This window comes from Schistocerca gregaria, chromosome 7, assembly GCF_023897955.1.
Source record: "Schistocerca gregaria isolate iqSchGreg1 chromosome 7, iqSchGreg1.2, whole genome shotgun sequence".
In the NCBI taxonomy this organism is placed as follows: Eukaryota; Metazoa; Arthropoda; class Insecta; order Orthoptera; family Acrididae; genus Schistocerca; species Schistocerca gregaria.
In genome coordinates this window covers 318,379,754-318,394,437 of record NC_064926.1, presented here as the reverse complement: position 1 = coordinate 318,394,437, position 14,684 = coordinate 318,379,754, and the positions used below count along the sequence as shown (strand labels likewise).

At 41.4% G+C, this 14,684-nt stretch overlaps 1 protein-coding gene across 1 annotated transcript in view; it reads left to right on the top strand.

The window, feature by feature from the left end:
- LOC126282383 (cholinesterase 2-like) overlaps window positions 1-14,684 on the top strand; it is a gene marked incomplete at its 5' end in the record, with an annotated part of 117,565 nt that overhangs the window by 60,279 nt on the left and 42,602 nt on the right. The gene's annotated exons all lie outside the window — the stretch shown is intronic.

Here is a 14,684-nt window from a genome sequence, read left to right as displayed (position 1 = left end):
TACAAGCCGCGCCACTTGGAATAAAACACTCGAGCTTTCGATACCTGCTTCCGCCACCGTCATCGGGACTTAAAATCGCTGACGGCTGGGGCTGGCACGGTTTTCTGCTCAGGTAGGTGGGGCGGCAGCACCTGGACCTTTTCAGAGGGAGCTGAAGTGAAGTGACGCATGTGACGGGTGTCGGGCAGCAAATAACAGCTCCGTCCCACTGCGGGATCGAGTAACGTCCACATTGATTTCTGTCGTTAAGTGAAGGCCGTCGGCGACTGCGTTGTCCGTGGTGAGAGGAATGCCTGAAATTTCATATTTTCGGCTCACTTTTAACACTGTGGATATCGGAATATTGATTTCCTTAACGATTTCTGAAACGGAATGCCCCACGCGTCTAGTTCCAACTATCATTCCGCGTTCAAAGTCTGTCAATTGCCGTCGTGCGGCCATAACCACGTAGGAAACCTTTTCACATGAACTACCAGGGTACAAATGACAGGTCCGCCAAATGCATTGCCCTTTAATCCTTATGTAAGCGATATTTATTCCGTTTGTAAGTGTGCATATCACTATCTCCTGACCTTTCTCACCTCAGCGTACGACTTCAGAACAGCGTAGCAGAATGAATACAAAGCTTACGGGCGTAAAATCCTCAATCTCGTCTTGCTAGATGCAAAAAATTTCTCCTAAACAACAGAGCCTTAAAAAGTTTCGTCTACTTTGCCATGGGAAAACAAAAGTTTCCGGTAGTCTTTAGGTAGTCAATGAAATAGGCTCAGTAGCTGCCAATGAACTTTGACATACGGTCAAGAATTGTAATCAAGACAGGAAATGGTGGAGTCAATGTGGTGTTCCCACGCTCTCTCATCTGCAGATAGTAAGGAACTTGGAAAGATATGTGTCACAGAGTGTAGTACTCGAGATATGGCGACATTTATAATTACAAAAGCTATTGCGATACAGTGACCGTAGGATAGGCAATGATACGTCCACAGAAAATTAGGTGCATTGCTTCGCCTGAGTGGAACTGAAAAGTGTTACGGGAAAACAATGATCTGCCTGTGTTTTAATCGTTCCCGCAATACTGACGACTTAGCAACTTAATTTATGCTGTCTCAGCGTACTTCACAGATACAGTTGTAGGCAGCCTGCTATCAGGCTTGGCTCTTGGCGGTTACAAAACCATTCAATGATGTCCTCAGCGCATCCGTTTACATAAGCGTGACAGAAAATAACCCATGCTCTTTCGAGTTCTGGTACAAATCAGGAAAACTACATAGACTGAATTCTTGATACATAATTTGAGCATAAATTTGAGAAATTTAATTTATTCTATCATTCATTTGGAATTTCAATTTCGTATTATACACATAGGCACCTCCTCACATGTAAGATGAGACTTTACATAATGTCTGATCTTCAATTAAAATTCATGCTTTGCCTTTGGATTTAAATTTTAGGCGCAACACCTATATAACACAAGCATAAAAAATATTTCTTCGGAATAGAGATTCTGTAGTAATAATTACTCATTTTCCGAAAAAATTCCCATGTGTGAAGATCGAAGTGACCTTATGAGACCCATGTGGTTCTATTGGAACTACCTCTCAGCAGCACAATGTCTGATATAAACAGCAGGTCACAATCGATGCCAGGAGCAGTGATTAAAAGCTCTCAGTTTACAAAATAGCCTTGGAAGCTATCACATCTGATCTGGAATATAAATGTATAAAGATGTACTATTACAATCGAATCTTCGATGAGGTGTTATACAAGATTACAGTAATTCGTGATTTGTGCATATCGACATGACCTACGTTCCCACGTATATGATTGTAACAACTTTCTCAATTGTGCCTTAATCATACAGCCGATGAATGAGCCTATAACCGGTGTTACAGTTCCAATGCACACTTCTCTGAGTTTTGTTATGGTATACAATAGGAATTCTAAACCTCTATTTCGTGGCCAACAGGATGAAATTCTCATGTTAGCACATTGTAAGGCGATTATTACCGCATTTTTAAAACGCTCTTTTAAAAAAATTTGCATCACCTTGGTTCCGAGAGTTCCGGAACCTGTACAGAAAATTGGAATGCAGATCAGCATGAACACCATTTCCGCCCTTTTTATTGCTCATGAAAACACATATTGGTTGTTGTACCACCATCCAAAGAGACCTTCAGAGGTGGTGGTCCAGATTGCTGTACGCAGTGGTACGTCTAATACATAGTAGCAAGTCCTCTTGCATTGATGCATGCCTGTATTCGTCGTGGCATACTATCCACAAGTTCTTCAAGACACTGTTGATCCAGATTGTCCTACTCTTCAACGCCGAATCGGCTTAGATCCCTCACAGTGGTTGGTGGGTCATGTCGTCCATAAACAGCCCTTTTCAATCTACCCCAGACATGTTCGACAGAGTTCATGTCTGGAGAACATGCTGGCCATTCTAGGCGAGCGATGTCGTTATCCTGAAGGAAGTCATTCACAAGATGTGCAAGATGGGGGCGCGAATTGTCATCCATGAAGACGAATGCCTCTCCAACATGCTGCTGATATGGTTGCACTATCGGTCGGAAGATGGCATTCACATATCATACAGCCGTCACAGCGCCTTCCATGACCATCAGCGCCGTACGCCAGGACCATATAATGCCACCTCAAGACAGCAGGGGACCTATAGCTTGCTGCACACTCTAGACAGTGTGTCTAATGCCTTCAGCCTCACCGGGTTGCCTCCAAACACGTCTCCGACGATAGTCTGGTTGAAGGCTTATGCGACACTCATCGGTGAAGTGAACATCTCTACCGCGCTGTCAGGCCAATGAAAACTGAAATAAACCTGAAATTTACATGTTTATTTTATAATATCATCAAAATGTTTGAAATTGATTAAAAACTTCCGCACGACCCAGAATATTTACATAAAAATGAATTTTTAACATACCACATTTTTACTTTGACCTAAAAAATGTAAAGCAATTTCTAGGAAACGCTTACAGTTTCCTAAACATATACTGTCATTGTTCAAAATTTATTATCTTAAATTAGTAATAGCAATGAAAGAGAATTAAGATTTTCTTTGACATGCATGGACAGAATATAACATGGAAGTTATGGCAAAATAAGTAGAGAAACATCTCAAACATTGACCACTAGAGAAAATAAGCATAAAGTTTCCAAACATTAGCACAATAAGAACAGGCTAAAATGTTCCACTTAGAAAATCTGAAGATAAATCGTAAATCTCATAATACGAGCATTACTCATTTCAGGAGAGACGTAAAATATTTAGATGAAAACATTAACATAAGAGCTTGTAAAGAGTGTAGGCTAAACAAACTTAAGAAATAGCGCGAATAGCTCCACTAGGATAATGTAGGGAAACCAAAAACAATCCTGGAAATCACCATGTCAGTACATAATAACAACAGGTACCTACAGCCAAGCGCTACCTCAACAACAGGCCCAAAACTCTTAAGCCGTTAACCACCACTCAGGTGAAACATGAGCTAATATATGCAAGTTAAGAAAAAGTAATTCGACCACTCCCTTAGAACTGTATGGCATAAATCCTTCAAATCTGCCATAATAAGCAGACAGTAACGTTACTCAAAATTACACAGAGCAAAACCGTTTAACAAAAAAACAGTAAAATGATGGCGTAATAAACGTCTGTCACAAAACATGTAACTGAATAGGGTGAAATCATTAATTTCAGAAAGTTACTGCAGATCGAAAAACAGTCAATAAGTCATCTAGGCTACACAGCCATACTTGCTTGCGCCAAACTGAAATTTCTGCGAGAAACAGATACTATGAAGTCGTACTTAAATGATAAAACTTTCAAGTAAGGCTCTCTTCTATGGCACATAGGCAGAACGATGTAAAACACAATTTGAACAGCATACTTTAATTCGACAAATTTCCTTCAAATAATTAAAAGATTAAATAATAAATCCAAGAAAACATCCCAGGGCGTACCACTTAATAACGAGATTTACTACGGAGCCTATGAGCTTTTTAACAGCACTTGTTACCAGACTTCATTAAACACTAGAGTAACAGCAAACGACCTGACAGCTCACAGGAAAATAACACTGTTTTGAAAGCCACCAGATTTAAAGCACCAGAGAGCTTGTGGCGTAAACAAGTAAGAGTAAGAACTTCAAGTAACTCCTATAATGGCAAGCAAGAAGTCGGCGTTCCAAATATCCCAAAGCTGTTCTATAGGTTTGAGGTCAGGACCCTGCGCCGGGGCGGCCGATGTGGCCGAGCGGTTCTAGGCGCTTCAGTCTGGAACCGCGCGACCGCTAAGGTCACAGGTTCGAATCCTGCTTCGGGCATGGATGTGTGTGATGTCCTTAGGTTAGTTAGCTTTAAGTAGTTCTAAGTTCTAGGGGACTGATGACCTCAGCAGTCAAGTCCCATAGGCTTCGGAGCCATTTGAACTCTGCGCAGGCCAGTCCAATTTGACAATTCAGAAGCTTCCTTTACCAGACTACAGATTAGCTGGCTGTTTCTAAAGGAGTTCCTTGCGGGTTGGGGGAGTGGCTATATACATAAAAAACAGTATTCCATTTGAGTCCACAGATCTATCACGAAATTTCACTGCACAGATATTTGGAAGTTGTGCAGCAGTAGTTGAATTTAGTGAAACTAAACTTCTAATTGTTGTTGTTTATAGGTCCCTTAACTCCGACTTCCGAACATTTCTGCTCAAGCTAGAGAGGGTTCTTGATTCACTTTTGTAGGATGTACCAGAAACTAGTTATATTTGGTGACTTCAGTATAAATTTTGTGTATGATGGCGCAAGAAAAAGGATGTTGGTAAATCTCCTACATTCATATGATCTGATGCAGACTGTGTTTTTCCCAACTAGGATGCAGGGGAACAGTAGCGCAGTCATAGACAATATTTTTATTCATTCTCTATTACTAGATGGGCATTCTGGCCTTTCAGACCATGATGCACAAAGTTTAACACTAAAAGGCTTTTGTACTCAAACCAATGTCATATTTAATTACAAACTATGTATGAAAGTTAATCCAACAGCAATAGAGTTTTTTAAACCTTGTCAAGGGACAAGAGTGGCAGGATGTTTATAGTGCCTATAACATAGATCATAAATACAATGCTTTCCTTAACACATTTCTCGTGCACTTTGAGAGTTGCTTTCCATTAGAACGTTGTAAACAGGGTACTAGCAGTAATGGGCAGCCCAGGTGGCTGATTAGTGGGATAAAGGATATCATATAGAACAAAGCGGGAATAATATCAAAGTGTTGGAAGTAGTCACAATCAACCTACAGTAGCCCACTACAAACAGTATTGTAAGGTGCTTAAAAATGTTTTTAGGAAGGCAAAAACTATGTGGTATGCAAATAGAATAACTAATTCACATGATAAAATTAAAACCATATGGTCAGTTGTGAAGGAAGTGTCTGGTCAGCAGCACAAAGTCGACGATGTAAAGTCAGTTTGCAGTAAAAATATTTCTGTTACCGATAAATCAGCATTTAAGAATCATTTTCTGGGCATTGCTGGTGAATCAAATAAAAATTTAGTTTCTACAGGAAAGCATATAACTTTCTTGGCAAATGCCTTTCCGAGATTGAAGTCTGAAATACTCCTCTGTGATACAGACAAGAGGGAGATTGAGTCAATAATTAAATCACTGTACACTAAGGACTCGCATGGTTATGATGGAGTGTTCAAATTGTTCAAATGACTGAGCATTATGGGACTTAACTTCTGAGGTCATCACTCCCCTAGAACTTAGAACTACTTAAAAGTAACCAACTTAAGGACATCACACACATCCATGTCCGAGGCATATGATGGAGTGTCTAGCAGAATATTAAAGTACTGTGCTGTACATGTTAGCTCTGCATTTAGCCATATTTGTAATTTTTCCTTTAGGAATGGTCAGTTTCCTGAGCGATTAAAGTACTCAGTAGTAAAGCCGCTTTATAAAAAGGGAGAAAGGGATAATTTCTGTGCCATCAGTGTTTGCGAAAGTTACTGAAAAGGCTATGTATGTAAGGGTAATTGATCATTTTATATCACAAGATTTGCTATCAAACGTACAGTTAGGCTTTAGAAGTCGTTTAACAACTGAAATTGCTATATTTTCTTTTCTCCGTGACGTACTGGATGGGTTATACAAAAGGTTTCGGACGCTAGGCGTATTTTTTTATTTAACTAAGGCCTTTGATTGTGTTGATCACAAAATATTCCTCGAGAAGTTGGACCATTACAGAATACGGGGAGTAGCTCACAATTTAGCAGCAGGCAGCAAAATGTCATTATTCATAATGTTGATAACAGCTGTTATCTGGGGTCTGAGTGTGGTACTGTCTAGTGGAGGGTGCTTCAGGGATCAGTGTTGGGGCCACTCCTGTTCCTTATTTATATATATGATTTACCTTCTAGTATTAAGGGTGACTCTAAAATTTTTCTGTTTGCTGATGACAATAGCTTCGTAGTAAAGGATGTTGTGTGCAACATTGGCTCGGTTTCAAACACTGCAGTACATGAGTTCAGTTCATGGTTTGTAGAAAATAAACTAACGCTAAATCACAGTAAGACTCAGTTTTTACAGGTTCTAACACACAATTCAACAAAATCTGACGTTTTAATTTCACAGAATGGGCATACGATTAGTGAAACTGAACAGTTCAAATTTGTAGGTGTTCACATAGATAGTAAGCTGTCGTGGGAAGCCCTTGTTCAGGATCTTGTTCAAAGACATAATACTGACATTTTTACTATTTGAGTGGCATCAGATGTGAGTGATCGTTCGACACGAAAATTAGTCTACTTTACTTATTTTCATTCGATTATGTCGTATGGTATTACATTTTGGGGTAACTCTTCCCATTCTAAAAGGATATTTTTGGCTCAGAAACGGGCGATCCGGGCAATAAGTGGTGTGAGTTCGCAAACGTCTTGTCGACCTCTGTTCACGAGTCTGGGTATTTTGACATTAGCCTCTCAATATATATACAATCCTTAGTGTCGTTTCTTGTCACCAAAATTAGTTTATTCCCAAGAATAAGCAGCTTTCACACGGTTAATACTCAGCAGAAATCATAGCTGCTTTTGGATTGGACTTCCTTAACTCTAGTGCAAAAGGTGTACAGTATACTGCTGCATCCATTTTCAATGCGCTGCCACTCGATTTCATAAAACTTAACAGTAATCCAAGCGCTTTCATACCGAAATTGAAGATGGGTCACTCCATCTATTCTGTCGAGGACTTCCTTGAAAAATTAAGCTGATACTTATGTTCTTATGTTGTGATTTCATGTACTGACACGTTCCATGACCTTGGAGATTTGGTCCTGTGGAACTTGACGTGTAAATAACTAAATAAAACAGGGATGTTAGTGTAGTGCAACCATTCCTCCACAGGTCGTGCATTCTGAACAGGTGTTCGATCTTGTTGAAAGTTGCAATCGCCATCCCCGAATTGCTCTTTAACAGTGTGAAGCAAGAAGGTGCTTAAAACATCAATGAAGGCTTGTACTGTAATAATGCCACGCAAACCAACAAGGGGTGCAAGCCCCCTCCACGAAAAACACGACCACACCATAACACCACCGCCTCCGAATTTTACTGTTGGCACTACACACGCTGGCAGATGACGTTCACCGGGACTTCGCCATACCCACATCCTGCCATCGGATCGCCACATTGTGTACCGTGATTCGTCACTCCACACAGCGTTTTTCCACCGTTCAACCGTCCAATGTTTATGCACCTTACACCTAGCGAGGCGTCGTTTGGTATTTACCGGCGTGATGTGTGGCTTATGAGCAGCTGCTCGACCTCGAAATCCAAGTTATCTCACCTTCCGCCTAACTCTCATAGTACTTGCAGTGGATCCTGATGCAGTTTGAAATTCTTGTGTGATGGTCTGGATAGATGCCTTCCTATTACACATTATGACCCTGTTCAACTGTCAACAGTCTCTGTCAGTCAATAGTCGAGGTCGGTCTGTACGCTTTTGTGCTGTACGTGTCCCTTCACGTTTCCACTTAACTATCACATCGGAAACAGTGGACCTAGGGACGTTTAGGAGGGTGGAAATCTCGCGTAAAGACGTATGACACAAGTGACACCCAGTCGCCCGACCACGTTCGAAGCCCGAGAGTTCCGTGGGGCGCCCTATTCTGGTCTCTCACGCTGTCTAATGACTACTGAGGTCGCTGATATGGAGTACCTGTCAGTAGGTGGCAGAAAAATGCACATAATATGAGAAACCTGTGTTTTTGGAAGTGTCCGGATTTCTTTTCATCACATAGTATATAAGTGAAAATCGTTCTTATGTCTCTGACAATGGAACACATGTGTCAGTATTCCTGTAGGGTAGGAAACTTTCAGTGGCTGTAGCGTGGACTACAATAAGAAGAAACGTTCAGTAAACATGGACTCTAAAATGAATATCTGTATTAGTCCCATGTGTGATTATTACTGCATGTGTTACGCGGCGCACAGATGTATCATATTTTGCAGCGCGATCCTTTACTGGCGATAAGATACAGACATTATTTATGACGCAGAGTGTTTCTTGGAACCAGTCGAGGGATACTTGAACTATAGTTAATTATCGCCTTTCTTTCATTACAGATCAAATGATAAGAAAACTCCGCTCCGATCTGTGGGTATATATATTGCCACGACGGTTGCTGCCTATCAGAGCCAAACATGCGTTCTGTTGCGTTGCTGCTAGTCGCTGCTGCCTTCTCCACGAAGGTAGCGGCTGTCCCACGCCTTCCCATCGTTCAAGAGGTACGGTAACGGACATCGAAGGAAGGAAAGTTAAAATTGTAGGTAGCGAATTGATGAGAGACATAGCTGCTGTTCAGACTGTTTCCTTACTCTCCGAATGCACTAAATAGTTTCCAGATATTACGCAGCTTTTGTAGAATTATCCAATGATGAAACCAGTCCTCTGGTTTACAGATTCGTATAGATTTGGGATTTATAGGACTCTATATTTGTCTGCAGTCGCAGATGATGTCATTGCTCGTATTTCCGTTTCACCATGGTGGTCCTGCAATCCTCAACCTATCGAGCGTACGTCGGCCTTTTCAGCTGAGTTGTCAGAGTGTCCGACAGACACGCAGTGGACTCGGCTTCGATTCCCGGCTAGGTCGGAGATGTTCTTTACACGAGGACTGGCTGTTGTGTTGTCATCATCTTGATTTCATGATTACCGACACGCAAGTCGCCCAATATGGTGTCAAATCAGAAGATTTAACGCAGAACTTGCCCATGAGGGAACTCTCGGTCAATAATACCAGACGATTACTTCATCTCATTTCACCAGGCGTATGGAAAATGGCGAAAGTCGGCCCTTTTTTTACTTAGGTGACAAATTCTGTATTCCAGCAACTTCGAATATGTGTCAGGATTGTATATCATGGGCGTTATTCTTAGCGTGAAACTCTTTGTTGGCTTTGCACAGGGAGCTTTGAAGTGGTGGCTGTGCGTGAGTTCCGTAGGGTTCGACATCTGGCTCTTCCACCTCTCCCAGAGGGGGATGTTTCAACATTTAAAAGAAAAACGTCAGTAATATGGTAATGTCATTGAAGTAAGTTTCAAACAGGTTGTCACAGTTCTTTCAGTTTCATTGAGTGCGAGAATGACATGCTTTTGTGGGAATATGCTTTCGAAAATATTTTTTCATTTTCATTCAGCCGCAGCAAAACTTTGGTTCACTGCAGTTATCTGCAAATTAACTGGTTTAACTCCCTACTTAGCAGTTCCGAAGATAACAACGCCTTATTAATTAACTAAGAAAACCGTTCTAGGTGTCTCCTGAAGTGGTTGGGAGCAACAAAAAATTATTTTATATGAGACATGAAGTGTGCTCCTCTCGAAGTGCAGAATGCACTTTGTGTACGCTATATCCATAGCCACACATTACTCCCTTCTCTGAACAGTTAGTTCCCTAAAATTTCATTAAAGTAACATAACGTTCCCTTTCTGAGGGATAAAGATCCCTTCCTCAGAGACTTTTCTATTTTTTTTATAGGTGGTGTACAGAATCAAGTAAATGCCTCTTGAATTTCCTTTCTTACCTCCCCAGGGATTTTATTGATGATAGTGGTAGAAATTGTCACCGGCAGTGGGACATGAATTGATGCCGATTAATTATTAAATTTTTAACCTCTTCCCACAACTGATGCTTTCTTCAAATGCGTAATGTCTGTGTGTGTGTGTGTGTGTGTGTGTGTGTGTGTGTGTGTGTGTGTGTGTGTGTGTGTAGATGTTAATTTGAGAACTTGTTATAGGGAGATGACGTATTCGTGACTGTAGAAAACGGTGCCTTGAGGGGTGTAGTGGCTACATCACTGAATGGCGCTCTCTACAACCAGTTCCGAGGCATACCCTATGCCACGCCGCCTCTGGGAGACCTCCGATTCCGTGTGAGTACTAAAAATGAAAGCCTTAAACCATGTTACCATCCTGTACAATAATGCACGATGCATGCACCTGTAATAACTTTATTTAACTAATAACGTAACCTGGTCCAAACCCGTACGACACGCAGGGTGCTCATACTGTCTGAGGAACATTTTACCTTAAGCTTGAATCTGAGAATGGCAAATATCTCTAGCGGGGAGATCAATTCCACTTGTAATAACTATTTAAAACAATGTCATACCACTATTTAGAAACTTTAAAATGGCTATCTTATTACTATATGAATATGCACATATGAATGTGTAACAAAAATGTAAAATGACTTGTTCCATACCATTGCGATTAGTTGTACAAATTATCCATGAAACATAAAACTAACAACCACCTTTCTTTCCTTGAGGTTGTTTGAGGTTATTTTGGTACATATATACTGTAACGCCTTATCCAACAATCGGGTACCCTCTAACATTCTCTGTGCATAATACGATAATCGCGGTGATAATACGCATCGTAGCTTGCTAAGTGGAGGTCACAATTTTGTATTTTTATAATATTTATTAGTTTTCCATTATTTGCTGGCATGTCATACATTACTACAGTTATAAAACTCATTGCTTTTTTCTAAAAATTAAGATGTTACTTTCAGAGATCCTTTTCCTGGAGAGCTCATAACACTAGCCTACCGTGACATAAGCTAATGTTACCCTCTGGGAGGCGTTTGAGTTTTGACCGTGCTTGTGTCTAATGGATGAAGGTACCGGACTATAATTTTGAGTAGAGTGTTGTTAACAGAAAAAAAAACACAGGCTTTAACTTTGGGGTTCATGAAAGTAGTAAAATTCATATACGAATGAAACATCGAACGTTCGCCAGCCCCAGTTGGTCGACAGTGCAACGCACGTTCAATCTGTGTATCACTATAACGACTTTGCGCTATCGACCAACCTTACTTTGGGTGACTGATGATAATTCTAAGTCGACACCTAAACCTACTGCCATTTTACCCTACGTAGGAAACACTTCTAACAAGAACGGTCGTATTTTACGGAAATACGTTGTGAAATGTGTTTCCGTCCTCCATCTAAAATTAGAGCGCTTTTAAGTTCTGTTAAGGATGATCTTGGTCTGCGTAAAGCGGGTGTATATCACATTCCTTGTAACTGCGGCATGGCAGATGTTGGTCAAACAATCAGGACCGTGGAGGACCGATGTACTGAGCATAAACGGCTCACACGATTAGAGCAGCCAAGTAGATCTGCTATTGCCGAACATTGCTTGGATACTGGTCACCCCACGCTATATATTAACACCTAGATATTGGCATGCACGTCCAGCTATTGGGACAGTGTTATTAAGGAGGCAGTTGAGATTAAATTAGCGAGCAACCTCGTTAACAGGGATGGAGGTTTTTGTTTAAACTCGGCTTGGAATACGGCTCTCTCCCTTGTCAAAAAACAGAGGGAAAGAGTCAATGCTACCTCACCTGCGAGTTCCTAGTCTCACTGGCGATATCTCTGAGTTTGGTCATCTTTGGTTGCACTAGTGTTCAGTGTGTGTGTGTGTGTGTGTGTGTGTGTGTGTGTGTGTGTGTGTGTGTGTGTGCGTGTGTGTTATCTTTCCTACATCAGTCCGAGAACCGAGGTTTTAAATTTGCATGTAAGTCGCCTGTCCGTTTGAATTGAAAATGGCGGGGTGTTCTCACGCCGAAATTTCGGCGGTCGCTGAAAGTATTACCTGACTGAATTCCCGGAAGTTATTTATAAGGCAAACCTGATATTCATCCTCATAGTGGCACTATTGGCACCACTCTTATGCGACTGGCGTGAAATTTAGTGCGACCGGTCGGGCAGCATAGGAATGTGCATGTGGTGTGGATGACGAAATAAAATACTATCTCTCTCATCAACTCCCCGAAAATCAAAGTTCTAAATGGTTCACATGTTCATTATCAGCTCGGAGCCACCACGTGCTGTTGCACGCTAAACATTTACTCATTCATTACATAGCACAATCACTTCAACGGGCGCTCGGAAATGTGGATGGACTTACAAGTATTTCGCCAATTCACATACGTCGTAATGTACCCAATGTTCCACAAAAGTATTTAAAATAAATGCATGCTGGATTTGCTATGCAAGAACCATGTACACACTCACGTATTTTTTCAAGATTCACAAATTCGAGTTTATTTTTAATAAGAAGATGGATAAATCGAAAGTCACACTTCACAATAAATTAATTTGTGAGCCTGACTGAATTTCTTAAGATCTTGGAAGTGGTTTAGTAAACTACTATTAATTGCGTGAATTATCTTTAGAAAATCATTAAGGTTCCACCGTATCTCAACTGTAAATTCCACAACGGCTACATACTGAAGCCTAACAAGTGCCCCTTGTTCACACACAAACCGAAAAAACACCACGTCCCTCAGAAGCCAAAAATTTCTATGTCCGAAAGTAGGAACTCTGAATAACTCACACACGCGAACTAGCAGCTGTTTCACAGCTCATCAGATAAAAGTTTCTCCTAACACAGACTAATACAGTCTGACCGTCTCCAGTGGCGACCGATGCTGGACTCCAACCAAAGCGAAGCTGTTCACCCAGGAAACATCGGTCAAGCGCCACTGGAGGCAGTTAAAACACTAACTATTAAAGTTGACGAAACTCTTAATTTAACCTTTTATACAAATATGATGCATCAAACCACATCGAATTTTTCCGAGATACATTATGCTGTTATTAGTTTTGTTTTATCTGCCATAATTTGATTATAAACAGCCATTTCTATAGTTCTCCTCTGTTTCCGGATTTATAAGTGTAACTATTACATTTCAGGAATTATTTATTACATTTAACTTGCTTTAACTTATAAACTAATGCGGATATCGAAGGTGCATTTTCACACGCGTAATTTTCCACTTCAAATGAGTGGCTCATCATTGATAGATATGGTCAATCTACATTAATTCTGGGGTAAGATTTAATTTTGCACTCGATGCGAAACACAGTCATGAGAAACAAGGAGCCATTGTGCTGCCCGACGGACGGGTTTTCCGGGTCACGGGGTCGCCCTAGCGGCCAGTGGAAGTGTCGAGAAAGTCTCTCTTCCCTTAATGATACACTATCGTGTTAAAATAGACACCAACTTTCAGAGGCAGAAACAAGCCTACCATCTTTCATCCATCTCGCATAATTTCTTCTTGGTGTTGTTTTTTTTCTGTCAGTGTCCTAAACGGGTGGTCGTACCGTTTTGGCTCATCTCTATGTCTTACTTCGCCACTACCGCTTGAAAATAAATATGTTTTCACAGTAATCTGTAAGCTGTGTGACCTGATTTTACCGAAGACCGGGAGTACGCAATCCAACGTTTGAAGAAAATCAAATGAATAAACCTTGAACTTTTTCTTGCTTTATGATATTTTAGCCGATTAGTACTGCAGTTTCTACAAAAAATACATCGTCCATTGACGAGAAACTGGTCATGTCACACAGCTCCCCGTAACTCGTGTGTTGACGTCCGCAGCCCCCGCAGCCTGCGACTTCCTGGTCCGGAGTTCGAGACGCGCTGTCCTTCGCGGAGAAGTGTGCCCAGCCATCGGCTCTCGGCTTGCGACCCGCTGTCGGCTCCGAAGACTGCCTCTACCTCAATGTGTATGCGCCGGCCACGGGGAACGGTCCTTTCCCCGTCATGGTTTACATCCATGGCGGTGCCTTCGTAGCTGGGTCGTCTTCCAGCGGCACTCCAGACTATTTTGTGGAAAAGGGCGTTGTAATGGTGACAACCACCTATCGTCTCGGTGCCCTTGGTGAGTTAATCCTCTGGTTTACGCTTTTATGGGGTCCAGCCACGATTTAGTCGTTAACTAAAAAAAATTCAGATAAATGCGAAAGTTTTTGCAGTATTAACAGAAGGCAGTTGACGTTTTATAGCCTGGCTTGATGTAAATCATATCGCTATCAAAATTTAAATATTACGATTACTTGTAAAAAAACTCTGCCAATCTTAATTTTTTTCACTGTCCTCATGGAAGATCAGTTTGGATTCTGTCCGCCCCCGGTAGCTGAGTAGTCAGCGCGACAGCATGTCAATCCTAAGGGCCCGGGTTCGATCCCCGGCTGGGTCGGAGGTTTTCTCCGCTCAGGGACTGGGTGTTGTGTAGTCCTAACCATTATCATTTCATCCCCATTGACGCGCAAGTCGCCGAAGGGACGTCAAATCGAAAGACTGCAGCAATTGAACCGTCTGCCCG